The sequence below is a fragment of the Tamandua tetradactyla genome, chromosome 10 (genome assembly GCF_023851605.1).
Source record: "Tamandua tetradactyla isolate mTamTet1 chromosome 10, mTamTet1.pri, whole genome shotgun sequence".
In the NCBI taxonomy this organism is placed as follows: domain Eukaryota; kingdom Metazoa; phylum Chordata; class Mammalia; order Pilosa; family Myrmecophagidae; genus Tamandua; species Tamandua tetradactyla.
Genome location: NC_135336.1, coordinates 15,051,201 through 15,078,223, shown reverse-complemented (window position 1 = coordinate 15,078,223; position 27,023 = coordinate 15,051,201). Strand labels below are relative to the sequence as shown.

General features: G+C 43.4%; 1 pseudogene; it reads right to left on the bottom strand.

The window, feature by feature from the left end:
* Positions 1-24,227: 24,227 nt before the first annotated feature.
* On the bottom strand, positions 24,228-25,250 carry LOC143648930 (secernin-3 pseudogene; annotated as a pseudogene).
* Between the last annotated feature and the right edge of the window lie 1,773 nt (positions 25,251-27,023).

Below are 27,023 nucleotides of genomic sequence, written 5' to 3'. Positions count from 1 at the left end.
AGTTCAGAAATAGACCCTCATATCTATGGCAAGTTGACTATTGTCAAGGGTGCCAAATCCACTCAACTGGGAAATAGTCTCTTCAAAAAATGAATGGTGCTCATAAAACTGGATATCCATATGCAAAAGAATAAAGGTGGGCTACTATCTCATAGTTTATACAAAAATTAACTCAAAATGGATCAAAGACCTAAACGTAAGAACAAGGATTATAAAACTCCTAGTAGAAAATATAGGGAAGCCTCTTCAGGACCTTGTGTTAGGCAAAGGTTTCTTAGAATTGACATCAAAAGTACGAGCTGCAAAAGAAAAAAAAATAGATAAATGCGGCTTTGTCCAAATTAAAACCTTTTGTGCATCAAAGGACTTCATCATGAAAGTAATTAGACAACCTACAAAATGGATGAAAATACTTGGAACCATATATCTGATAAGGGTTTAATATCCAGAATTTATGAAGAACTTCTACACTCAACAACAAAAAGATACACAACCTAATTTAAAAATGGGAAAAAGACTTGAGTAGACATTTCTTTGCAGAAGATGTACAAATGGCCAATAAGATCATCAATAAGATGATCAAAGTCATTAGTCATCAGAGAAATGAAAATAAAAACTGTGAGACACCAACTCACTCCCACTGGAATGGCTACTGTTAATAAAATAGAAAACAACAAGTGCTGAAGAGTATGTGGAGAATTACTTTTTTAAAAAGTAGCCTGAAAATTAAAAAGCTAAACCTACATTCCAAGATCAGGAAAATCACAAAAGAGTAAACTTAAAGAAGACAGAAGGAAGAAACCAATAAAGACCAAAGCATAAACTAGTAAAATAGAAAATAAACTCTAGAGTGATTGTTGCAAACATTATTAAAACAAACAAACCTATGGCAAGACTGATAAAGAAAACATGAGAGAAAGCTCAACTAACCCACATCAGGAAAGAGAAAGGGGCCATTCCCAAGTAAGCTGCAGATGTTGCAAAGATAATAAAAGGATATTACAAACAAATTTATGCCGATAAACCAGACAACTTCATAGAAACAGACAGATTCACACCGACATGGAATCTGTTATCTGAGATTTTTAACATGAATCAGTTTAACTCATGGCGAGGTGGATGCTGAAGGATGGGAAGAGGATCAACCTTGATGTGGGAAGAAAGGAAGAACAGCCAGCAGGGCACTGGGAGGGGAGAACTCTAAGGACAGTGGGGGTCTCTGGTCACCACTTTTGCTGGGCCACATTCTGCTTTGGCAGAGCCTTACCCACATCTTGCTCAGGGAGGACACTGCCTCTTCTGCTCTCAGATGTCATTGTGCTCTGCTACCACCAGCCCTGAAGTCTTATGTGGGCTTCTTCTCCAGTCCAGGTCTTTGACTTCCTTCTCTGTCAAGGGAGAGTTGGTCCAGATGATCTACATGTTTCTTTCTGACCCCAGAGTTTCATATGTCTGAGTGGTCCAGTAGCTGCAAGGTATGAGAGAGGTGAAGTGTTTGGGAATTTTGCAGGCCCTCCACACCTCAGAGTCACACAGCAAGATCTGGAGCGGTGCTCCATGGAGCCCTGAGCTCCAAGAAAAATTCTCAGGGTCTCTAAGGGGCAAGGGCAAGTGAAGCTGTGGAGCTCAGGCCTCCTACCAGAGCGTCACCCTGGAACTCTCTGCCCATAGTTGTTTGAGATCTTTGTGAAAGTTCTTTTGCAAAAAAATTTCAACTCTACACAACTTAGAAAATCCCTCCCTACTTACGCTGCCATCAGTACACAAGTCTGAACGTTGATTGTCGATGTCTGAAGCTCTAGCTCATTTGCTATGGGCTACCTTGAGGATTTCCTTTATCTGCCAGGAACCTCTTAGCCTGCAGAGTGCAGGATTAGTCTGATATCCAAATGCATCTGCTGCACATTTCTGGAGCTTTCATAGCACCTGATATATTCTCAAGATACTTACTGACTCCTTAACACCATTTAAAGAGCTTCAGAAGGATATGGGTTCATCTTTGCTATCTCTTTCAGCCAGGGGTTTCTGAGTTTGTGGAGACTCTACTATGTACTCAATCCTGTCCTAGATTTGTGGTGAGAAAGATGGTGGGAGTGAGTGGTGGTGCAGGGGAGATACTTGAACCCAAAGGAAGAATGGACCAAACTCATAAGGTCCATTTGATGAGAAAAGATAGCTAAATAATTAGAGAACAATGATGGTTATTTTGGATGGGAGTTATAGAAAGGAAAGAAGCTGTTTAACCAACGACCCTGGAAGAATTGCCAGAGGGAAGAAGTTCAAATTATTGTGTTGCTGCTAAAGGCAGAACTATGACCCATGAGTGGAAGTCAAAGGGAGACACATCTTGGCCCAACATTGTAAAGACACCCTGACAGTAAGAGCTACCTGAAGACACATGGCTGCTCTTGTGAGGTCACGAGTGCCTCACGACTGGAGCGGTTCAGAGTCTGGACAATTCTTCTTGGGACTGTTGAAGAAAGAATGGGCTATGGGGGCTGCGGTGGGTAGGGAGAGTTGTGTGTTGTCCATGGTCCCATCTAGCCCATAAATTCTCTCTAGATTAGAACCAAATTTTTAGGTACAAACTCAGATGCCATCAAGGTATAGAACAAGGAGAAACTGACTGTCTGGATGGGGCTTTCTCAGGCCTTCACAGATAACCTTGAAAATACCGAGTATGGCAGCTGTGCTCCGGGCAGCCTCTCCTGGAGTATCAGGCAGCCTGGTGAGGAAATTACAGTCATGAAACTGCTGCGATCACAGAGACTTGCTGCATATGAGATATCATCAGGACATGAGGCTGTGCACTGAGGCCTGGCGGAACCAGTAATTGGAGTCATCAAACAGGCCTAGTTAGCTTAGCTCCATCCCTGTTATGCAGCGCTCTGAGTGAAAAGCACACTTATGAAATGCCCTATTCATTTCCTGCCAGAGATCCTATCTTAATCCAGGGTTCTTGCCTCCTGGAGAATTGGATGTTTCTTACAAGTCCTTCCCTCCCCCTAAAGATGCTGAAGGAAACTTGGGAAAGGAGCACTTTCCATTTAGCAAAGCAAGCTCTGTGGCTGTGTGTTCTCCATGTATTTACTTACGTATACTTCTTAGCTTGTTTAAAGTATTGGATCATTTCAACTCTGCATCATTTCCTGTCACATATTTTGTTTGGTCTAAAGAATATACTTAAAAGCTGTGAAAATGATCTGAGTCACTGTAAGTGCTGCAGCCACTAGTAGTAGAAAGCAGCCAGATTCAGATATTGTGGATGTAAAGCTGTCTGAGATGCTTTAGCCTGCTATAGCAAGTACTCTTGTTGAGAGAGACTGGAAAGGTCCATAGAGGACAGGAGACAGGGAATCAAGTAATGATTTGACTACTATAACTCAGCCTTGTGGGTAAGTACCTGGATTCACTAGTCCACAAAAAAATATTTCATGGTGTGGTAGTTAGAGTCAGTTGTCAATTTGGCCAAGTGAAGGCACATACTTCTGTTGCTGTGGACATGAGCCAATGGCATGTGAACCTCATCTGTTGCTGATTTACATCTGCAGTAGGCTAGAAGGTGTGCCTGCTGCAATGAATGATGTTTGACTTAATTGGCCGGTGCTTAAATGAGAGAGCACAACATAGCACAGCCTAAGCAGCTCGGCATTCCTCATCTTAGCACTCGCAGCTCAGCCCGGGCCTTTGGAGATGCAAAAAGAAGTCACCCCAGGGAAAGTTGTTGGAACCCAGGGGCCTGGAGAGAAGGCCAGCAGAGACCATCCTGTACCTTCTCACTTAAGAAAAAACCTCAATAGAAAGTTAGCTGCCTTTCCTCTGAAGAACTAACAAAATAAATCCCCTTTTATTAAAAGCCAATCCATTTCTGGTGTGTTGTATTCTGGCAGCTAGCAAACTAGAACACATGGTATTTAGCACTGCTTTCAGCCATCTATCCTATAAAGACAGGAGGGTGCACAGGTGGTTCAGTGGTAGAATGCTCGCCTTTCATGCAGAAGACCCGGGTTCAATTCCTGGACCATGCACCCACCCCCCCACCCCCACAAAAAAGGTAGAAGAATGCATAAAATAAATGGTCATTATGATAGGGTCATGTCTAAATCGTCCCTGGCCTGGGCCTGTGGAAATTCTTCACTGCAAGCTTGGCTCCTGAGTTTGGTGATAGAAGTGATTGCTGACAAAACCGTGAGCTCTTCAGCTTCAGACTGGGTTGAGCACCAACCTGGAGAGTCAGATACTCCATCCCCTCTGACTGCTTCTCCACAGCAGCACACAAGCCCTGGAGAGAATGCAGATTGCAGATACAGGGCAGTGGCCCACCTTGGGACTCCCTGGGATTCTGCATAGAGAAATAGGATGGGTATGTCAGGAATTTTAGCATCTCTGAAATTCCCATGCAATTAATGGAAAAATAGTAATGAATTATGCAGCATTTCCACCAAAAGAGAAGAGTGAGTTAGTCTTTCTCCTCTGGCTGCCTGATATGGCTCTCATCTCCTTTCAGCCTGAAGCTCCAATCTCTTCCTCCTTGAAAGACCACCAGAGTTCACCTGCCCCCGTCATCTGTCCTTCCTTCCTCTCTCACTTCTATTAAAGGTAAGCGTCTGGATCTGCCTAGACTACAAGCACTTGAGGGCAGGGGCATGTCAGCTTTATTCACCCTCGTGCTGCCCAAGCTCCACCCAGAGACTGGGGCTGAATGTTTGAGTTCAGGTCTGTGTTGCCTCCGTCCCTGTGTCCCAGGCACATAGCAGGGGCTCGGTAGATGTTTGCTAAATAAAGGCCTGAATTTCCAGAGGAAGAGAACTAATTACCTCACTATTCTCTCCCTTCTAGTGCCTGCTGCAGGACTGACCCATAGTAGATACTCAGTGGGCTGTTTTCTGCTATGATTTTCCTTTTTCTCTCATTTCAGGTGGCAGGCAGATGCTAAGAACCATCTGGAATGGCCACTTGACATTGCCACTCAACTCCCTTGCATTTATAGAGGAGGCTTTCTCATTTGGCCTGTGAAGTAGGTAATCCACTTCCCTAAACTCAATCTCTGTGGTTAGGGCATTTGGCTTTGTAGCTGCTTCAATTGCACTAGTGTCACACTCTGGCACCAAAGCTGTTACTTCCTCTCCTAGGGAACAGAGGGGAAGGCCAATGGTCCAGTACAGATGGCTAGACCTTCGACTCTTGAGTTTTCCCTCCCTTTGGATGCAGAACAGCCAGCTAAGTATGAAGGGAGATGTATTAGTTTGTTAAGCTGCTGGAATGCAATATACCAAAAATGGAACGGTTTGTAAAAAAGGAAATTTAATATGTTATACGTTTACAGCCCTAAGCCTATAAAAATGTCCAAACTAAGGCATCCACGGAAAGATACCATGGCTCAAGGAAGGGTGATATGGGAAGGCACATGGATGGTATCTACTGGTCCTTGTTCCTGGTTCCATTGCTTCCAGCTTCTGATGCCAGTGGTTTTTTTCTCTAAGTGTCTGTGAGCACTCACTTAGCTGCCCTGGGACAAAACTCTGTGTTTCACCTCTTATCTTAGCATCTGCTGGAGCCAGAGACTTCGTCTCTTCAGGTTCTGGCTATTTCTGTGAGTCCTTGCTTAGCACTCAGGCTATTTCATCTCGATCTCCCAATGTCTACATTGGCTCTATGAGCTTGGAAGCAACTGTTCCCCAAGCATCTGAATCTGCTGTGCTCTGAGGTTTCTTCAAAATGTTTCCCCTTTTAAAGGACTCCAGTAAATGAATCAAGACCCACCTAGAATGGGCGGAGCCACATCTCTAATCAAAAGGCCACACCCACAATTGTGCATGTCACATCTCTGTGGAGATTATCTAATCAAAAGTTTCCACCCTACAGTATTGAATCAGGATTAAAAGAAAAGGCTGCCCCATAAGATTGGATCATGATTAAAACATGGCCTTTCTGGGATACATAATATTTTCAAACTGGCACAGGAGATGAGGAGAGATGGGGGTGCCACTCATGGAGGTGAATTTTGTCTTCTCCTCTGGTGTGTCTAGAGGAAGTATCAGAGATCTTGGGCCAGGAGCAGCTGCCCTGGCAGACCCATCTGTGAGCTTGTCTTTCCCTTCCTGTCTCACCTTTTTCCAGGTCACTACAATCTGCTGGACACATCCCACCCCAAGACCCCTCCCAATGCCATCTGTCTCCTGAGAGACAGCACTGCCTGAGAGGAGCCACGAAGCTGCACTTTCTGAATTTGGGTCCCTTCCTCTGTCTGACTCTGTACTACACTGAATTAAATTCACCCAAACTCTTGCAGCCACAAAAAAATCCTTCTGCTGATGGAGTTCTTAGAAATGCAACTGCCAGTGACTCAGGGAAGGAATGGAGCTGATGAAAGCATTGCTTTAAAAAAAAATTTATTGAAGTATAAGATATGTGCAGTAAAATGTCCAAATCTTAAGTGTATACCTCAACAACTTTTTACATATGTGTACACCCAAGGACCCACACCCAGATCAAGGTATAGAATGTCTTCAGCTCCATAGAAGGTTCCTTCACACACTTCCCAGTCAATAACCAGCCTCCACCCACCTCTCCCCACCCCCCGCCAAAGGTAACCACCTCCTGAATGTTTTTGCCATATATTAGTTTTACCCATTTCTGACCTTTAATGTCAACAGAAACCTGCTGCAGTAGCTGGGAAATTGTGCATTGCAATCTCCTGCAGTGGGCTGTCTGGGAGAGGGATGCTTGCCTCATGCTCACTGGCTCCTCCCGTCTGGAGGCTGCAGAGAGGAGTAAGTGGGGTTTCTTGAATTCCCTGAAAGGGGTCTCTCATATCATCTTGGGACCAGGAACTTCTGACCATAGAGATGCAATGAGGAGCAGCAAATGAACAACTGGAATGCGTTTCAACAGGTTTAGGTGGTAGTTTCTTATTAGGAGACCACATGCAAACCAGGATCAGCTCAATCCCAACAGACAGCAGCAGCATTCCTACAGTCAGCCCTGCTGCCTGAAAGGAGGCTGGAAATGGAAATCACAACCCAGCAAAGGGATGGGATGAAGCTCACTCCTTCTTTAACACAAAAATTTTTACCAGAACAAAAAAATGAGCAGATTATCTCATTTTCTAATTCAATACGCAAAGCTTCCGTTTCTAAGAAGCAGATTTTCATTTTCTTGTCCTCTAAAAACATCTTAGTGGAAACCCAATTTCAGCTACTCATTTCTTCCTCCTTGCACCCTACCACATTTTCCTTTTGAGAAGGACTGGCAAGAAAGGCAGGCTCTTCTTAACTGTGAAGTCCCCTTCCACAAGCTGACAGCTAGCCCATAGCCAGATGACCCCAGAGGAGAGGCTGCCAGGAAGAGCAGAAGTAGCTGCAAAAGCCCTTGTAGGATTAAAAAAAGAGTATTACAAAAAATAAATCTGACCAAAAAAAAAAAAAAGCCAAAGGATAAAATGGTCAAAGGACAGCTTTTGCAGTAATGGCATTGAATGTTAATGGATTAAACTCCCTAATCAAAAGACACAGATTGGCAGAATGGATAAAGAAAAATATGATCCATCTATATGCTGTTTACAAAAGACTTGTTTTAGTACAAAGATACAAATAGGTTGAAAGTGAAAAGATAGAAAAAGATATTCCAAACTGTGCCAGGTTGAATCTGTTGTGTGCCCCAGAAAAGCTATGTCCTTTAATTCTCATTCAATATTGCTGGGTGGGAGCTTTTTAATTGTTTCCTTGGTGATGTGACCCATCCACTGGTGGATGGCAACTTTTGATTAGATGGTTCCATGGAGGTGTGTCTCCATCCATTCAAGGTGGGGTTGCTTACTGGAGCCCTTTAAGAGGGAACCATTTTGGAAAAAGCTTCAGAGCCTCCAGAATCTACACAGCCAACAGAACAGACAGAGCTCCGGGGAAGTTGTTGAAGAATCCTGGAGAGAAGCTAGCAGTTGTCACCATGTGCCTTTCCAGCTGAGAGAGCAACCCTGAATGTCATTGGCCTTCTTGAACCAAGGTATCTTTCCTTGGATGCGTTAACTTGAACATTGTTATAGCCTTGCCTTAATTTGCAGCCTTAGAACTGCAAACTTGCAACTTAAAAGCTCCCCCTTTTTAAAAGCCAAAAGAGAAAAAGCCCTTGTAGGTTTCAGACTGATTAAACAATGGAGCTGAAGTGATTATAAGTGGTCTTAACCATGTGATTCCTTCCCACCAGTGCAGATGACACGCAATGCCTGGTTGCTTTTGATAGTCATGTCTTTACAATTGCTTTGATATTCATGTCTTTACACCTTCTAGAAGGAAAAAGAGTTGTAAAATGAATGAAATATTATGTAAGATCTTATATGTATAAAGAAAAAGTCTAGGCTATGTGGAAGTTGATCAAAGTCTGAGTTTTGGAGAAAAATCTCATTCATGCCTGAAGGACCAAGAAAACCTGCCTGGCAGCCAGCCTTCCCACATTCCTTCCTTCAAGAAATATCTGTTGTGCTTTGTGTTTGTGTTAGGCATTGTGCTAAATGTTGGAGACATGGCCATGAACAAGACAGATACATCTTTCTCCTCCCAGGTCCTATAGCCTAGGATGGGAGACATACATTTAACAAATACTTAGACAAATAATTTTAAAATACAATAGTTGTACATGTTTAAGAATTGCCTAGGTACCTTTGTCAATGACCAGATACATGTAGGTCTGATCTACTGTTTAATTGGCCTCTGAGTCTGTAAGTTCACCAGTACCATGCTGTCAATCAAACCAGGGAATGTACATCCTCCAATTCTGCTCTTCTTTTCCAAAACGACCTTGGCTATTCTATTCCTTTGTTTTCCATATAAATTTTAGACTCAGAATCAGCCTTTTGAAATTAATGAACCTTATATGTCAAGTGTTATGAAGGAAAAGTCCATGGCACTAAAGATTTTTCACAAATGAAGATTCAGCAGTCAGGACAGCTCAGAATGTCAAATAAGCCATAAGGATATGATGGATGAGGTGAAAGTTAGCTTCTTTTCTCTTTTTCAGGTTTTTCATGAGACACTCTGAGATCCTCTGATCCTTTCAGAAATGCTTTGAAGGTGAGTCAGAACTATTTAATAACTACTCAAGTCATCCTTTTTGTATATTTTTTCTTCTTTTACTCTTAACAACGAATGTAATATTCAAGACATAGACATGACATTGGCCTCTAAAACACAACGTGGAGGGAAGTGGGGGGCAAAGAGGCCATCATGGTGGCTATGTCCTCAGACCAGAGCACAGAGCATGAACTTGCTCTGGCAGGGGGACTGGTTCTCCAACCCCATCCCACATGGGCCCATAGCCTGGTTCTAGGGCTGTAATCCTCCACCCAGGGATTTAGAGCACAGCAGGCCAGTCATGTCTGGCAGATTCAAAGATGAGGGAGACTAAAGTAAGCCCATGTTTGGCCCAGCAGGGAGGATGCCTCTTGCCAGGGGAATGCTAATGGTCCTTGTTGCACTTGGAGCTGGCAGAACCCCTGACTCTTCATGTTCATCAGCAGCATAGCTGCTCTTTGGTCTTGGTCTGCCCTGCTTTATTCCAGCTGTGCCTTGCTGACCCACTGTGGGTGCATGGGCAGGCAGTCAGAGCCCAAAGCCTACAAATTTCCCTCCCCTGGCTCTCTCGGCTGGCACTGGCGCTTCCCCCAGCCCTCAGGAGGCACACAGCAAGAGACAGGTAGAAGCCCAGGATGTACGGGACATCCAGGGAGGGGTGGTGCAGCAAGAGACACATTAAGAAGTGGGGGCTAGTGCCAAGCTCATAGGTCAGCAGCCTGGCCTGAGCACCCCTTTGTGCCAAACCTGGTTCTCAGCCCCTGTAAGGATGCAGAGGAGGTTCTAAGAGCTGGATGACAAGATTCCTGCCCTCCAGAATCTCATACTTTGATGAGAGGTGGAAAGGGGGCCTTCCAGACAAAGGATCTAAGAATACCCCCAAACACACAGGCAGCAGTGAGGGGCAAGGGTATAGAAACCCTGAACTGGGAGCAAAGTCTGCCTTCTTATTCTGCCTCAGCTACTGCCTTGTGTTATGGCCATGGGACGGCCATGCAGTTTTGTTTTCCTTAGCTGGCGAATTCACTCTGCCGATCTTTCAGGCAAGTTAAAAATCAAAGCAAATCACAAACAAAGGAACTTGTAAATGAACAATATCAGTAGGGAATACTGATACGGTATTTAGTGCATGTCAGACATCATTCTGGGCCCTTTGTATATGTTAAATCATTAAGTCATTGACTCCTCATAACACCTCATGACATATTATTATATTATTATGGTCCCATGAAACAAGGCTCAGAAGGGCAATGGAACTTGCTGAAAGTGAAGTGGTAGGGCAAGGGTTTCACCCAGGTTGTTTAACTCCAGAATCCTTGTTCTTAATCAGGGCACTTTTGTGTCTCCGATGAAAATTCTTGAGGGGCTGCAAAGTTTTATATACATCTAAAAGTTAAGGTATTTATTTTTTTCTCTCCAGACGTCACTGTCCTGATGTGGAAACTGAAGCTGTGTGATAAGGGTTGGGTTGGATTAGATACTTTCCCGAAGCCCCTGCCTGAGTGTTCTGCCACCCAGAGAGGAGCAGAGACAGCTCAGGAGAAAGAAGAGGGTGTCCTCTGGCAGCGTATTTGTCAGTGCATATAAGACCCCAGGAGCCTTGGGCAGAGCCACCTTCGGAGCAGGGAAGAGTACACCCAACTCATAAAAAAGCCCCAATTCCCTAGAATGTCCCATGGACCTCAAGGAAGACAAACTCTTGCCTGAATACCATCTGAGACAACCCACTGGTTGGAACCCCTTCCCTTAGGGAAAAAAGAATGAATGAAACCTTAAGCATGTAGCAGCCTTCATGACGAGAACACAGAAATTCAAGGTCCCCTCCCCTAATCACTGTTATGAACCAACTCCATGAGATGCTGCTGAGCCAAATCTCACGAGAGTCTGCTGAAACCCCATTATAACCAAATGTAACGAGAGTCTGCTGAAACCCCATTATAACCAAATGTAACGAGAGTCTGCTGAAACCCCATTATAACCAAAGCTTGTGAGACTCCGTTAAGATTTAGAAGCTGCCCCCTTGACGCTCCTCTCCCTTCTGGTTTCGGGTGGAGTGCTGACTTTCATTTCCCTACCAGCTGCCATAGGGAAGAATTTTCTCCTATTGGTAACTCCAAATTAAAACTCATGGGTAACTTCATACCTGGTGTGTTCTTTGGACTCGGGTTTGTGCTGGGCTGGGATACCATCTCATCCTGGAACCTCCCTCTGTTAACAGCTCTGATGGGGAACTGGGTGGGCCACCTGGGCCCCTGATGGCTTGGGAAGCCAACGAGTGTGTTGTGTGCTTCCAAAGCTATTTGCCTGAGTCTCATTCTCCACACAAGATCGGTTACCAAATGACAGAGGCTCCGGTGGGCCTGGTCTGAGGTCCAGACAGAGGAGCGAAGCCAGTTTGAAAAGAAGGATGCATCTGAGTAATTGAGAGCAAGATACAGAGGGTGTCCTCTGGATGAGGCCTGTTTGAAATCTTAGGGCCAGAAGGGACCCCAGGGTCTTTTAGGCTGACCCTCCCGTCTGATCCTCATGCTAGGGTGATTTGAGATTTCTCATTTCCTTCAATGACCTGTCTCATAGGCCTAAGATTCCATGCTGAGAGCTTTCTGTCTTTGAGTCCCACTTTTTCAGGTTTAGCAACCTCATTAAAAATGCAAGCAGATGTGACTGGGGGCAAGGAGTCACCAAGACCTTAGCATGAGGGACTTGGGGGTAGCCACCTGGCCAAGAGGAAAAGGGAGAAAGAGATGCTGAAAATGGGATATTAGTATTGCCGGATTTGGCTTCCTAGGTTCTCGGCCATGTCGTGAGAAAGAATTCAAGGACATAGCCCAGCACAGAGTAAGCAGGCAGAAAATCTATTGAGAACAGATGTAAGAGGACATGTGGGCACTCTCGCAAAGACAAAGGTGAGAAAGTCTGGAGGTCCCAGTTATGCGGGGCCATATGCGGGGGCCATTTGCTTATGTAGATTAGCTGTACTTACTCCCGTCCCACTTCTTTGTTGAGGACTTTCTTTTCACCCTCCCTTCTCTGCAGGGCGGTGCCAGGTGGTGGATGGTGCATTTGGGTGGGTCAGTTGGCTCCGCCCTTCTCCATAGATGACTCACTCAGGTCAGGGATTGTTTGGCCCCAGGTGCTGTTTATTGCTGTTTCTTCTCAGAGATATCTTTCTCCTTGAGGCCTGATGCTCCCGGGAATTTTCCCTTTGCTGAACCAAGCCAGCTATCCCCCTAATCTAACTCTACATCATTAGGAAAAGGGAAGTTTGACAACTTGCAGGTTTTCCTGTGGCTGGACCTTGGAGAGGCAGCCTCCGCAGCGATGCAGGGTGTGGGCTTGCCAGGGCTTTAGCTCTCTAGATTCATTAAAGGGGAAGCCTAACCGCTGTACCAATCAACCCCCAAATTTCAGAGGCTTTGGCACAACACAAACGTATTTCTTACTTATGACAGTGTAATGAAGGGTAGGAATAGGGCCCTTGGTCCATATAATCAGGGACCCTGTCTCCTTCACCTGTCTCCCCCTTTTCAAGGATCTCACCATCCTCTCCATTCAGCAGTGCATGGGGAGACAGAGTGAATACTGCCCTGAGCCAGCCTTGGAAATGGCATTCATTACTTCCATTCAGACTCCATCAGCTAGAACTCAGTCCAAGGGCCACACTTTGTTGCCAGGAGAGGCTCAGCAATGTATTCTCACTGTGTGCCCAGGAAGGAGAGGCAAACACTGCAATTTCTGTCACACTGGGATCCCTTCTCCCTCCCCCTTCTAAAAATGCATCAGAACACAGTTTGGGCCAACCCAAGGCTCTAGGAAGGAGGTAACCTGTGTACAGGGGAAGAATCGTAGGCTTTTCCTTGAGAGAGGGTGGAAGTAAGGTGTACAAAGGTTTTGCATCAACACAAACTCCCCACCCCCTACTGTGCCATGCCTGGGACATGCTGGGACAGAGCTGATCTTACCAGCTGACTTTAGATGGAGCAGTGGAATTTTATAGGGAGGATAGTGTACCCCAAACCTGCACAAATGAGCACAGATCTCTTCTCCCAAGGACAAAAACTGGCCATTTTATGAGTTGGAAAGGGGCTTTATAGCTAATAATTATGTATTCATTGGGGAAACGTAATAAAAATCATTCCACTCTCCATTTACTTTAATGTGATTTTCTGTAGTCATTATGTAATTGCTGGTGTTTTTCAGTAACATAAAGAATGAGTGGGCCACTGCTCCTCAATTGTCACACAAATTAAAACGTGAAAAGAGCCTCATTAAGCAGGAAGAGAAGGCCATTTTCTTGGAGAAAACTTTGCAAAGGTCAGCACACATTTGAAAGTATTTTGAATGAATGGTTTACAGCTGCCTAGGTGCTGGGTTGACTCCTCAGCACCTGCCCTCACACTCCTGCCCACGACGCATCTCAGAGAGTGTTTCCCCTGTGCCTGCTGAGGGTGACCCACCCGCAGTCGGAAGCCCAGGGGCAGGGTCCCTAGAAAGGGACAACCTGAGCACATATTTCAGAACTTCTCCTGCTATGTCCTTTTCCAGCTCTTTCCTTTCATCACCGGCTGGACTGGAGATCGATATTCCTTCTCCTAGAATATCACTTAAAATGGCAGCAGCTGTTTCAAAACAGCAGCTCTGTGACCACTTTGAATCACTTTGAACTGCCTGCACAACTGTGCCTAAGGGCCTTAAATTATTCATAAGGAACATGGCATGAATTGCTGTGGGACTTAGGCACAGGAACACTGTGTACATCTAGTCAGGTTGGACACTGCACAATTCCAAGGTGGGTGGGGGACCCCACATGCCCAGTATGTACCTCCTGCATGCATGACTGTGCATGCATGGATCTGCTGCTGAATCCCAGACACAGCTAAGGGTTTAAGGAGGAAGCCAGGACCCCCCTGGCTGGTGCTGATCAGCTTTCTCTACTCCAAAGAGACACACATGCTCAGCACTTCCTGTGAGTTGCCAGCATGAAGGCAATGTGTTTGGGTAGCAGGACCCACTGAGATGCTTACCCAGAAGACATCTAGACTTCACAGCCTGGACAAAGCTGTGCCATGCACTGCTCCTTGGATATGCTGCCGTGCAATCAAGGAGGGATGCTGATGGGATAATCTTCTCCCCTGGGATGGACGTGAGTACTCCCAGACACAAGAGGGAAAACCCCAGAGAAATACAAATTTGAGGGTCTCAGGGATAGTAGAAGTTTCGAGTGGGCCTGGGGATGGCTGATGGGTTGGAAAACTACAGCCTGTGGTGCAAGAGCTCCGGTTTAGGGCCTGCAAACTGAGCTTGGTGCCGAACCCTCCAGCTGGACATGCTCAGGCATAACGATGACCAGACTTTATCCCTTCACTTACAATTATTTCACATCCGTGGTGCCCTTTCATTGTGCCAGGGATGGTGCCAAGTACATTAGGCTCTCCTTTAATCCTCCCAGGCAGCCTTTGTGGAAGGTACAGTCAGGGTCCCTATTTTAGAGGTGAGGAAACTGATGCTTACATAGGGGTTAAATGACTTATCCAAGGTCATACAATCTGAAAGTGGTAGAATTGGGAATTGGTTCCCAGGCTTTGGCTCCAGAGCCTCATTTCCAGCCATTGTGTTCCTTTCCTGTGCTCAAGGTTGAGGTTTCAAGGCTCACTGAACAATGGTTCAAGTTTGCTTTAGGAAAGTGAGATTTGAGGAGGCAAATGTGGGATGGGTGGATGGATCTGTTCCTGAATACTCCTACCTAGCCATCTTCCAACTCCTTGGCGTCCTCCCTTCCTCTTTTCCTCTCTGCCCTCCTCTCCTGCTTTTTTGTGTCATACCTCTCCCAGAGTGTTCTAGCTTGCTAGCTGCCAGAATGCAATATACCAGAATCTGAATAGCATTTAAAAAGGGGGATTTAATAAGTTGCTAGTTTACAGTTCTAAGGCCGAGAAAATGTCCAATTAAAACAAGTCTATAGAAATGTCCAATCAAAGGCATCCAGGAAAAGATACCGTGGTTCAAGAAGGCTAATGAAGTTCAGGGTTTCTCTCTCATCTGGAAAGGCACATGGTGAACACAGCCACAGTTTCTCTCTCATCTGGAAGGGCACATGGCAAGCAAGGCATCATCTGCTACTTTCTCTCCAGGCTTCCTGTTTCATTAAGCTCCCCGGGAGGCATTTTCTTTCTTCATCTCCAAAGGTCACTGGCTTGTGGGCTCTCTGCTTCCTGTGGCTATGTCGTTCTGCTCTGCTCTCTCTGAATCTCCTTCTTTCTCCAAAATGTTTCTTCTTTTGTAGGACTCCAGAAACTTATCAAGACCCACCCAAATGGGTGGAAACCTGTCGTCACCTAATCCAGTTTAACAACTACTCTTGACTAAATCATATCATCTAGGGAGATGATCTGATTACAGTTTCAAACATATAGTATTGAATAGGGATTATTCTACCTTTATGAAATGAGATTTAGATTAAAACATGGTTTTTCTAGGGGACATACATCCTTCCAAACCAGCACACAGAGCCTCACTCTTTTTTATCCATCAATACCAGGTCTTCTTTTTAAGATTTAGCACCAAGTTCGCTGCCTTCAAAAAGCCTGCACAGGCTCTCTGTGTTCATTTATTCATTCAATACCCACTGAGCACCTGCTCTGCACAAGGGGCCATTCTAAGCACTGGGGATGCAAAAGTGAATGGGCTGTGGGCCCCACCTTTAAAGGGCTCACTGCCAAGGTGAGGAGACAGACCAGTGAAAAGAAGTGTCCCCTAGAGCAGTGCCTCTCAAATTTTAATGTGCTTACAGGTCTGGGAGTGGGGGAGGCTGTGTTCTAGTTGGCTAGCTGCCGGAATGCAATATACCAGAAACAGAATGGCTTTTAAAAAGGGGAATCTAATAGGTTGCTGATTTACCGTTCTGAGGCCGAGAAAATGTACCAATTAAAGGAAGTCTGTAGAAATGTCCAATCTAAGGCCTCCCGGGGGAGATACCTTGGTTCAAGAAGGTGGATGAAATTCAGGGTTTCTTCTCAAGTGAGAAGGCACATGGTGGAACACAGGGTTTTTCTCTCTCAGCTGGAAGGACACATGGTGAACACAGCATCATCTGCTAGCTTTCTTTTCTGGCTTCCTGTTTCATGAAGCTCCCTGGGAGGCGTGTTCCTTCTTCATTTCCAAAGGTCGCTGGCTGGTGGACTCTGCTTCTCGTGCCTATGTCATTCTACTCTGCTCTCTCTGAATCGCTTTCATTCTCCAAAATGTTTCCTCTTTTATAGGACTTCAGAAACTAATCAATAGCCACCCGAATGGGTGGGGACCTGTCGTCACCTAATCCAGCCTAACAACCACTCTTGATTAAATCACAACTCCAGGGAGATGATCTAATTACAGGTCATACAGTACTGAATAGGGATTATTTTGCCTTTACACAATGAGATTTTGATTAAAATATGGCTTTTCTAGGGGACATACATCCTTTCCAACCAGCACAGGCTGACATCTTGCATGCCCGACAAGCTCCCAGGTGATGCTGATGTGTTTCTGTTTCTGTCCCAGGATCCGCCAGACTTGCTGTGAATAAATCACTTGCTTCTGGAAAGTGTGGGATTGGGTTAGAATTTGGGGTAAGATCCCTTCCAGGACTGACATTTTTTTAGCATCTCAGGGATAGAACAATTTTGAGGTGGGTTTGGGGACTGGTGGGAGGGAAAACTGCAGTGTTTGATGTAAGAACTATGATAGGAACCGATGCCTACAGCAGGGGTAGGGGGTGGGTCAAAGAGGGAATAGGAGACTGGAAAAAGGCCGAGGTCTGAGGTTCCCACCAAAACAAAAAAACCCAAAAAACCCAGAAGTATAGTTCTGAAACAGTCCTAGAGCTTGGTACTAGAAGGAACCTCAGATATGACTCAGTCCAACCTCTTCATTGTGCAAATGAGAAGGACCCCAAGACAGGGAGATAGTTCTGCAAGATCATATAATGGGTCAGGGGCTAGACCCCAGAGTTCACATCTGCTGGGCCTGCTTCCTTCTAATAGGCTACTGGGTTGCATTTCACATAAAAGACTTCCCCATGGAGTTGTGCAACAGGGGTCATGCCTTCCATGGTCCCAAGCTGCAGTTCAGAATGAGACAAATAACTCATCTGGGAAGAATTAACTGAGCCCTTGCATGAGGAGCTAGTGACCCTCAAAATAAAGTATTCCCAGCCTGTCAGTTTCTCCTTGAGAGAAATTGCAAAGTCCTGGCCGTTATCATCACAAGGACTTCATTGTGAACAGAGTCTCCCTCTCTTTTTTTAATCTCAAATGATTGTTGGGAGCTTTAAAGCTTCCTTGGTGCTTTAAATACAATAAAGAGTAAATGGAACTTCGTTTGGCCGAGTGCATTCATCAAAGACAGGTATGTCGTTGGGTGCTGGGGCTGTATAAGTTGTACCGACACAGGCATTACACGTGCACCCAGACAAACAAGCACAAGAGCTCATACCAGCATTCCAACCTATATATATGTCCCATGTGTACACACACACATGCACACACATGCACACATACCTGCCTCAGCACTCGGGAGTGTATGCTGTGCCTTGCACAAGCACCCATCACAGAGGGTGCACAACAAATGTGCATTTGGAACTCTGTAAAGAAAACCAGCACACCCTGTAAGCTGAAACTGTAACCCTTTGAAAAATAAGCCCCATCTCCCCCCAAGAGGATTAACTGGGTTTACCTCATCCACTGTTTTAATTAATACATGGCACAGCTGGTGGAGAGAAGGCTGAAGCTTGGGCTGCATGAATGCAAAATTTCAACCATGTCAACAAGTTTTGTTGGTCATTGTGATCAGAATGCTTTGGTTAAATAAACAAACAGATGCAGCAAGAAATAGGCTAAGCCAATAAGTTTAAAGCAATTTGGGGGCTCATGTATGGGGGTGGGAGAGAGCCACCCTCCCACACCTGCCCAGGGCCACTGTCCAGCCCAGCCCTGCTGTGACGACAGGATCAGGAGTCCCTGCCCCTCTGCATATCATCCAACTAGCAGGTCTCATGGGGTAAGGCGCCCCTTGAAGCATCCCCATCCCTAGAAGAGCCCCACAAAGCCTTCTGCCTCCCACCTTCACACTGACAGGTGAATTTTGCAGATACTTGCTGGGCCTTGGCTGAACTCGAGGGCTGAGACTTGTGAGCTGAGGGCTTTGCTCTCAAGAAACCCCCAGTCAAGTTGAGGAAACAGACCTAACCCAAGAAATCCCAATTCCTCTTGAGGGCTGAGAGTTTCTCTGCACTTTATCCATGGAGTCTCAGGCTGTGTCTGGCCCAGCCAGGGCTGAATGACAAGAACTTCTGAGCAAAAAAGGTATTGGCCAAGTCCTGTGGGAGAGAGGGAGGTTCTTCTTTTTGGAGAAGGGAGAGGCTTAGCTTTAGTGGCCTTTGGGCTGGGCCTTGGAGGATAAGAGAAATGTCAAAAGAGAAACTTGGAAAGAGTGAGAGGCAAAGGAACACGTGTTGAGGCTGGGAAGTGTCAGCACAAAAGCAAATAGATTGACTGTGGTGTTGGGGTCACGATTTGGGAAAAGGGAAGAGGGGATAGGGAGACCACAGAGAGCCTTGACTGGCATCCTGTTGAGTTTGAGTCTTACTCTGTGAAGCACCTGGAAGGCACAAGAGTCTGCTTCATCCAGAGTATCACCACTGCATCCTGCGCCTCCATTGCCATCGAGTAGCAGGGATGGCAGCAGCGGAGGTGCTGGGGGAGGAGGGAGCAGGTGGAGCAGTGCGTGCAACTGTGTTCCATAATGTCAGAATAAAACTGGCACTGCAGAAACATGAACTGTTGGCCCAGGTGGCTCCTGGGGCATATGCATTTATTTTCCTCTGCCTCTATTAGAATTTACACAAAAATCACTGAAAGGTACTTCTCTAAGTCAGTACTGTTAGACCTGAGAAAATATCTGGGGACCCTCAGGGGTCCTTGGCCACTTGGTTTGAGAAATATTGTCCTAACTACTCAGCTATTATTTCCTTTGCCTATAAATACCACCAGAGAACTTCAGATGTACACTGTGCTTTTGGTCCAGGTCAAACTGATTTCACCAAACTGTGCTTTTGCATTATGTCACTGGCCAATATTGGACCTTGTAAGAAGGATAATGTTTCCTGGAAAGACATTGTTGAGTGTTTGCCCATAACTTGACAGAGTACCTTCTTTTTAAAGACCTAAGTGAGGAATTTTTGTCAGGCCTCAGCACTAGGAAGAGTTGATCTTTTCTTAAACAAGATTTATCCCTACTTTATGTATGCTATTAGGCTTAGAACTGATCACATTTCCCTCCTTGTATTGGCTGCTAGGAAACTCAGAGGCAAAATTTTGAACCACCTCTAGCAAACTGTTTAGGGCTTTATCATGCATCTTGGAGTCTAATTCTATTTACTTTTCTTTCCCCTCCAATTTCCTCACATAAACTTTTTTCGAATACTTAAACATTTTTATTTTTGATATGGACACTTAAAATTAGCAAGTATGTACTATTTGTGGGGCTTTTTTTTTTTTTAGCTTTTTTTGTTGTATAGTATAACATATATACAAAGCAAAGAAATAAAAAAGCAGTAGTTTTCAAAGCACTCTTCAACAAATGGTTACAGGACAGATCCCAGAGTTTGTCATGGGCTATTAACGATTCTCTCATATTTTTCCTTCTAGCCGCCCCAGAATATAGGAGGTTAGAGGGCTTAAGTACTTTTTCTCATCACAATCAACTTTTGTTTTCCCTTCTTTTTTTGGTGAACAATAACATATATACAAAAATGCTATAAATTTCAAAGCACAGCACCACAATGGGTTGTAGAACATATTTCAGACTTTGACATGGGTTGCAATTTCACAATTTCAGATTTTTACTTCTAGCTGCTCTAAAATACTGGAGACTCAAAGGGATATCAATTTAATGATTCAGCAATCATGTTCATTCATTAAGTTCTAGCTTCTATGTATAATTTCACCATCACCTTTGATCTTTCCATACCTCTCTTTGGGTTGCTTGGGGTATGGAAATTCTACATTGTTGATATTGGAAGGGTCTGTCACTAATATGGGGTAGGGAGATGGAACTATCTGATGTTCTGGAGAGGCTGGGCTAGGTTTCAGGACTTATCTGGACCAGGGACCCATCTGGAGGTTGTAGGGTTCTGGAAAGTTAGTCTAGTGCCTGGAACCCTTGTGGAATCTTATATATTGCCGTAGATGTTCTTTAGGATTGGCTGGAATGGTCCTGGTTAGGGTTTGGCAGGTTATGATAGGTAGCAAAGTCTACCTGAAGCTTGCATAACAGCAACCTCCAGAGTAGCCTCTCGACTCTGTTTGAACTCTCTGACATGACCCACATAGGGGGGAGGGCAATGATTTCACTTTCAGAATTGGGCTTAGAGAGAGACTGAGGCCACATCTGAGCAACAACAGAGGTCCTCTAGAAATAACTCTTAAGCATGCTTAAAGGTAGTCTAAGCTTCTCTGCTACCTACATATGCTTTACAAGAGCAAGCCTCATGATTGAGGGCATGGCCTATTGATTTGGATATCCCTAAAGTTTTACACAGATCAGGGGTTTCCCTGATGATAAGGTTTAATAGTTCCATATTCTTTCTCCCCTCCTTCAGGGGACTTTGCCAATACTTTTGGATTATTTGCTTAATATACTCTAGGATGTTTCCAGGCATTGCAATAATCTATACAGGATTAAAGGACCTCTTCCATATTCTATGCTTCCTGTTGTTTCAATTGTTCAAGTGAGCTATACAGATAGGCTGAATTAGATTATATACTACAGAAAATTTCAGTTCCAGATCAAATAAACCTTTCTTCCATTGGTCTCAAAGAGTATGTGTGGTTCTAAAATATAGACACTGCCTTCCTTACCCTTGTTCTGAATTACTTTAACCCCAACCTGTTTGGCTTTGTACTTATCTCTAAATATCAGGTTACATATACTAAACAGCCTCTCAAAATCCAGAAATAATAATCACTACTCTGGATTTAATGTGTCTGCTCTAAAAGCTTACAATCTAGGCCCCTGTTTTCTTATAAGCATTTTCTAAATAAGCATTTTCTAATGGTGATCATACCATTGTTGTTTTATTTGTTTCTGGCTTGTTTAGTCTCACCAAATGTCCCTTATGTTCATTCACATCATTGCATGCCTCTCGACATTGTTCCTTTTTGTAGCAGCACAACCTTCGTTCATAAGTATACACCATCGTTTGCCAATCTACTTCTCCATCAGTGCATCTTTCAGCCACATGCATTCATCAGGCATCATGTAGAAGACCCAAAGTCCAGAGTCCATCAACATTCTCAATTTTAGATAATTTCATTGTTCCTAAGAGACAGAAAACCAATAAACACACCCTTGCCAAATAGGAAATCTAAATCTCCTCTTAACTCTTGTCCCTCACCCCATTATTTACCTCCGTTGTTGCTGTGGTAGTGCTGATGGTTTCCTTTTGAACATAGCTCAAAGCATGCAATAGCAGTTTCCCCTGTACCCTGGACTTGAACACTCTTTATACAAGAAACATGTCTTTGAAGTAATTCTTATGAGAATGCATTCATATTTCTAGTGTGAATCAGTGGGACATGTAGGTCTATACAACCCTTTTCAATCTTGTTCATCTTCAATATGGTAATATTACTTCTAGACCCATTAGAGAATCACCTTCACTCCAGTCTATTCCCTTACATTGGAGTTCAACCTCATTAGCTAACGGTTCACCCATCTCTAGCTTCTGGGTATCTCTAAGTCCCCCATATTCTGTACTATAAGCCCCTGATTATACCTTTATGTTGGTCAATAAAGTGGAATCATACAGTACTCACATAAATTTTTAAAAATGTTCTTTAATTCTATAATATAAATATATAAATACAACAAAATGCAAACATAAATACAACATAAATACAAAGCAAAGAAAGAAAAAAAGCAATAATTTTCAAAGCACACTTCAACAAGTAGTTACAGAACAGAGCCCAGAGCTTGTCATGGGCTAGATTTTTCCTTCTAGCTGCTACAAAACACTGGAGACTAGAAGGAATATTAATAAAGTGATTCAGCAGCCATACTCATTTGTTAAATCCTATTTTCTCAGTTATACCTCCTCCTTGTCCTTTAATCCTTCTCTGAATCTTACAGGGATCTTTGTCGGAATGCCTGTTCTGACTTTTTCATGTTGAGAAGGTGTATCCACACTAAAAGAGAAGGGGATATAACTATTTGATAATCCTGGAGAGGCTACTCCCTCTGAGTTTCAGGATTTAGCTGACTTAGGGACCCACCTAATAAGATTAACCCTTCGGTGCCTGCTGAACCTGTAACCATCACCCCCTGGAGAAACAGCCCCACTCAGTCTAGAGTACCCAATCCTGTTTCACCAGATGAAATAGCAATGGAATGCCCTCAAGTAATTGGCTTGAAAAACACTTCTATTTCTTTTCATGATTCAGTCCCACCACCCCTCTTTTCTTCAAGACCTATAATTAGATTAAAGTCCCAACAGGTCCTGAAAGGTGAGGTACAAAGTGTGACCCATGAGGAGGTATGCTGTAGTCCAAAAGAACTGCATGAGTTTTCCAATCTATACAGACAGAAATCAGGGGAATATGTGTGGGAATGGATATTAAGGGTGTGGGATAATGGTGGAAGGAATATAAAGTTGGATCAAGCTGAATTTATTGATATGGGCCCACTAAGCAGAGATTCTGCATTCAGTGTTGTAACTCAAGGAGTTAAAAGGGCGTTAACAATTTGTTTGGATCATTGGCTAAAACATGGATCAAAAGGTGGCAGACACGACCTAAGGTCGAATTGTCAGAACTGCCATGATATAATGTAGAGGAGGGGATCCAAAGGCTTAGAGAGATTGGACTGTGGATTACCATGGAAGGCCTGCTCACACACCCCAGGAATGCCCAGAGGACACGTCTTTCACCAGAACCTTGAGAAATAAATTCATGAGACTAGCTCCATTAGCCCGGAAGAACTCTGTAGTTGCCCTTCTCTGTAGGTTAGATATTACTGATACTACTACTGAACTGCTGTCAGTAGGCTGGAATCCTTAAACACAATGGGGATGATGGGATCCCAAGTTGGCAGAAGACATGTAGTGACAGTTAATCACCATAGACAAGATGGGAGTGACCACCTTAATGGACAGCAGACTCCAAGCTGCAGTTGAAATAATCTAACTCACGGTGACTTGTGGCCTTGGCTAGTAGATCATGAGGTACCTAGATTTCACCTCAGTGAAATTTCTAGGTGTCCAGTGATGTGGGGCATGTCAAGATAAACTGGAAGGCTGGTATATTAAATCATCAGTTAGTTGATTGCCTCTGTGGTTGATTACCTCTGTGATCAACTAAAGGCATGTCTTCCACAAATGAGATACTACAATCAATTGAAGACTTAAGAAAGAAGAGAGATTTTTTTCACTGCTTCTTCAGCCGGTGAGCCTCTCCTGTGGAGTTTGTCCAGACCCTTTATTGGAGCTGCCAGCTTCACAGCCTGCCCTATGAATTTTGGACTCTTCCATTTCTATGGTTGCATGAGACACCTTTATAAATCTCATATTTACAGATATCACCTGTTGGATCTATTTCTCTAGAGAGATGGATCTATTTCTCTAGAGAGATACATTTGACTTTGACTAACACATTTGCACACATAACTCACTACTTGAGACAGTATATTCCATTCCTGAAGAAGAATCTGTTTTCTTGACGTCATTGAGAAAATGATTTGAGGGTACTACATTATTATAATAAACATAAATCCAGACTTTGGATTTTTAAATCCAAGCATAATTCCCTCATTTTAACATTTAACATAATTTTAATGTTGTTATTATTTTAATACTTCATGCATTATGCAGAATTAAATATTTAATTTGGCAACAAAGGTTAATTATTGTGGCTGAAAGAAAAATAAACAGAAGTCCCTTACCTGGCTATCCCATGATATATATAGCTAATTCCAATGTTCTTTTCTTTCCCTATATTTGATCAACACTATGTCTGCACAGTCAAGAAATCACTTCAGTGCTATTAAAGAAAAATCAGAGCAGCTCAAACAAGGTTTAAATCATTTACCAATGTGACAGACTCTAATTCTGAGGAAGTTACATGATCACTAAGAACCAATATTTGACAAATAAATTCTAATTTCATCTTTTGTACACTGAGTAGAGATCAACAACCGTATCCAAAATAATCAAGATGCTTATTTTGAAGGATTGATTCCATCTCTCTGAATACTCCTTTCTCCAGTTTCCTCATGTCATCCAAAGTTGTTTTGTCTTCTCCTCATCATTATCTATTACTTCTAATGCCTTGATGTTTTTGGTAGAGTGGCTCTCTTCTGTCAGGCTGAATCTGAACATGTGGCTTCTTTTAAACTGGATCTTCAGGCTCAAAAGTCAGTGGAATAGTGTCTAATAGTTGTGAAATATTTGACATGAGTAGGAAAGGCTTAAAAACCAATCTCTCAGGATCAGGGATGCTTGTAAAGAAGTGAATGCAAGGAAGGTTAGAGTCTTGAGGTAATAGAATCCATGCGTGCAGTGGTCAAGAATTCTCCCTCTGTGTTATTGCCACTTGGCTTATCTTGGAGAATTTCCATCATTGCTTCAAAAGTCATGTTTCCTTTGTGTTTATTCAGAAACTTGTAGCCCTCACAGAATCTGCCTGATGAAGTCATCATCTGGGATGTGTCAAGATATGAGTGTGTTGCAGCAAAATCAAACCCCTTTTTACCATCCCACCAACCTTTCTGCTTAGCATAGTTTCATATAACTGGTGTTCCTGATCGATCTTTCTTGTTACAGAAAGCTGACTAGAAATATTACAAACTCCCTCTTGTACTTTCGTTGCTGCCCAGTATTTCCTTGCAGTCTCCAGAATCCATGCATCATTTCTATCAACTATCGAGAAACTGTTTTGATAGCTAAATACCATGCTACCCTCTGAACACTTTTCACCCTGGCCGTATTTTTTCTCATAAATCAGCAATGACACTGAGGGCTTTTTCAGCCATATTGGCTCTTTCAAGGCCAAGTCTGACAAGATCCATGCCCAGTCGAGCTTCTTCATCACAAACCTCTCTTCCCCATACAGCTTCATTCCCAAATCAAACTCCAGGCTCATTGGCTTCCATTTCTGCCCCCCACAACCAAGCTGGGCGACTAAGGACAACAGTGTATGTTTCAGGAACTTGATCAATTTCTACATAGAGACTTAATATATTCTCCCAGGTTATCATGAACTGCAGCAGGAAAATTAACTACCTCTTGTATTTCATCACAGAGTCTATCTGAATTTTTTTCCAAAACTAATCCTGCTTTCAACTGTTGGTGGAGGTAATGCCACAGTAGTGTCACAGAAACAAGATTCCACGTTCTTTTAAACTCAGTTATGCACAGCCCTCCCCCAGGGCACGCCCCTCACCTGGCCTAGTAGCTATCTGAGCTCGCTACCTGGATGTGAGGTTCCCAAAGGGAAAATCATGCACTGATTTTTATATACCAATACAGAGTTCCGGTATACTACCCTGTTATCGACACCTTGCATGAAGGTGGTACATTTGTTACAATTCATGAAAAGACATTTTTTATAATTGTACTACTAACCATTCTCCCTGGTTTACATTAGGGTTCACTGCTTGTGCTATACAGTCCTATATATATGTATTTTTATTTTCTTGACATATATACAACCTAAAAATTGCCACTTCTAGCTACATCCAAATATATAATTCAGTGCTAACATTTTTTAAAAATTTCAAATGTATTGTAGGCTCCATGCAGTAAAATAGCACAAAATGAAACAAAATCCAAAGTCAACTCAATGATCTCACCTGGAGATAACCACAGCTGCATTTGGGATATGTACTTCCTTTTTTTTTTTGAACTTGTGGGGGATTTTGTTGGTACACATTAGAATGGTTACTATTTTGGGGGGGGAGGTGCATGGTCTGGGGATTGAACCTGGATCTCCCGCATGAAAGGTGAGCACACTACTCAACTACCCATGCACCTTAGAACGGTTACTATTAAAAATGGAAAATGAATAAGTGTTGGAGGAGATGTGGAGAAATAGGAACACCCATTCATTGTCGATGGGAATGTAAACTGGGGTGGCCACTGTGGAAAACAGTTTGGCGATACCTCATAAAGTCAAACAGAGAATTAATAATCCCACTTCTAGGTATATATATGAAAGAACTGAAAGCAGGGACTCAAGCACATATTTGCACACTGATGTTCATAGAAACATTACTCGTAATTGCCGAAAAATGAAAGCAACTGAAGTGTCCATCCATAGATGAATGGATAAACTATGTGGTATATAAATGCAATGGAATGTTATTCAGCTGTAAAAAGAATGAAGTTCTGATACATGCAACAGCATGGATGGGTCTGGAAGACATCATATTGTGTGATATAAACCAGCCACAAAAGGGAAAATATCGCATGATCTCACTGACATAAAATAATAATAAGAAGCAAATGCATAGCCAGAAATGGCAATACAGATTACCAGGTGTTGGGGTGGGATGGGGGCAAGAAGTTAATACTGAGTTGGTACAGAACCTCTCTCTGGGGTGATAGAAAAATTTTGATAATGGCTGGTGGTGATGGAAGGACGATATTATGATTATAATTAACATCACTGAATTATATATTTGAAAGTAAAAGGGGAAATTTTGGTGTGCATATATGTTGCTAGAATAAAAGTTAAAAAAAAAAAAAAGAGAGCCATAGGACTGTACAACACAAACAGTGAACCCAGATGTAAACTATGGATTATAATTAATAGTACAATTATAATAATATTGTTTTATCAATCAGCACAAAGCTACTGCACTAATACGAAGTGTTAGAAACCGGGAAAACCATGTGTGTGTGTGGAATGAGAGTGTAAGGGAATT